Source organism: Cucurbita maxima, unplaced genomic scaffold, assembly GCF_002738345.1.
Source record: "Cucurbita maxima cultivar Rimu unplaced genomic scaffold, Cmax_1.0 Cma_Scf00234, whole genome shotgun sequence".
NCBI classification, from domain to species: domain Eukaryota; kingdom Viridiplantae; phylum Streptophyta; class Magnoliopsida; order Cucurbitales; family Cucurbitaceae; genus Cucurbita; species Cucurbita maxima.
Genome location: NW_019272250.1, coordinates 62282 through 64381, shown reverse-complemented (window position 1 = coordinate 64381; position 2100 = coordinate 62282).

Here is a 2100-nt window from a genome sequence, read left to right as displayed (position 1 = left end):
CAGCTGGGTGTGACAAAGGCACCGACTGGAGAGCCAATTCAGCTGAAGGAGGAGCGAGTGTTCGCTCAAATCGGTGAAATAAGCGAGCAGTAGGAGCAATGATGATAGGTCCTCGACACATGAGGAACAAACAATATGACCGGGGCCAGGTCGGCGTTCTCCGAGCTTGACTTGGGGATTCGCGGGACAGTGAAGTTTGGCGACGGCTCCATCGTCGAGATCGAAGGGCGCGACACCATCTTGTTCGTCGGCAAGGGAGGCAAGGAATGCAAACTGACCAGCGTCTACTTCATCCCGAGGCTTAATGATATGAACCAAAAAACATCAATCATACAATATACTTCAATGATGATGTGAAGAAAAAGTTGTCAAAATTATCAAAACATGTTTCAATGCATGCCACATTGAAGAAGAGTGAAGTTTGATTGTTATAAATTTTGGCTGGGTTACAATTTAGAGTTTTTAAGACTTTTTATTTACTTTAGGTTACAATTACATAATGGTTAACTATGACCATTAAGTATGAATGTTACAATTCTTGGAATGCCTAGTAGTTTCATTTTGAGGCTATATAAAGCCATGTATGTTGTATTTGTAAGGGACTTGGAAAATATAGTAAAAGAAGCATTTGTGCTCTTCTTTAACCAATGACTAAGTTTATTTGCAATTATATGTAGTTTAGGTTGCATGTAGAATCATTGAAGCTCGACATGATCAATCTTGCTTGTAGAGTGATTCGAATCTCAAGCAAGTGTTCTTACCTTGAGATATTTGATCAACAAGAATCATTCAAGCAAGACGTGATCGATCTTGCTTGTGGAGTGATTCGAATCTCAAACAATGTTCTTGCCTTGAGATATTCGATCAACAAGGTAATCCGAATCTTACTCCCCTTGTAGTGGTTCCTTATCTTATCACTTAAGGCTAACCTTGTGAGCCTTGGTCAACTCGATAAGTGATGATGTTAATATAACACATGGGGAAGAAATTTGGATCTTAAGCACTCTTAGAACATCAATTATAGTAAATAACTAGCATGTTCATAAGTATTAAAACTCAAGGAGTTTGAGTACTAACCTTTTGTAGTTCAAATTCCTTTTTTCTCACGAACCGGTTTCGAACCACCACTAGTGTCCTCTCCACTATTCTCCAGCCTTAGAACGGGATTGTGGAATCCGATGAGTGACTAAACTTGGAAGGGATTTAGTATATATGAAAGAGAGTTGTGAGAGTTTTTCTCGAGGTTTTTCCAAGGAAGAAGTTCCATAGAGTTATATTTGCATGTTCATGCAAATTTGAGATCACCAAAATTGATACTCAAAATGTGTTAGATTATGTGGCAAGCATGCAATTTGAGTTAGCCAAATTTGAACACTCAAAATTCCACCCAAATTTGTTTATTTGCCAAACATGCAAGTTTGGTTAAACTAAATTTTGACACCTCAAAATTCCATTAACTCAAACATGGATTTTTATATTAAGTAATTCAATAATTAATTTGAATAATTAATTTCAAATTAAAGTAATATTAAATGATTAATTAAACTATATAATTAATATTTAACATTAATTCAAATACCAATCTCAATCAATTCCGACACATATTTGATTAAAATATTTAAATCTTATTTAAATATCTTCGATTCTCTTTTTTTGTTTAATTCGTAAATAAAATAAAAATGCGGTTAAATAAATTGTATATATGTAGCGCATATTCCCTAATTTTAATTTGAACACTTCGAACTCACTCGTCACACTGTTCTATGATTTAGTCCGATATGAGCTAGCAGAGAGACCTAATGGACCTATAGATCATAGGCTCCAACGATCCAAGATTAACCGATTAAACTCATTAACCTTGTTAACCAACATTCGTTAACTACTAGGACCCTCCACTGTAGCCTAGTAGTTGCACTCCCCTCACTATAGATATATTTCTGTTCAATTAATATAACCATGATTAGTAAGTTGATCCTTCACAGGTTGTTCGTAACTATAGCTGGGTCAATTTATCGTTTTATCCCTGAAGTTACTTCTTGTTCCTTATGTTCCACTGATCCTCTAATGAACAATTGGTTTGTGATCCAACCTGTAAACTGA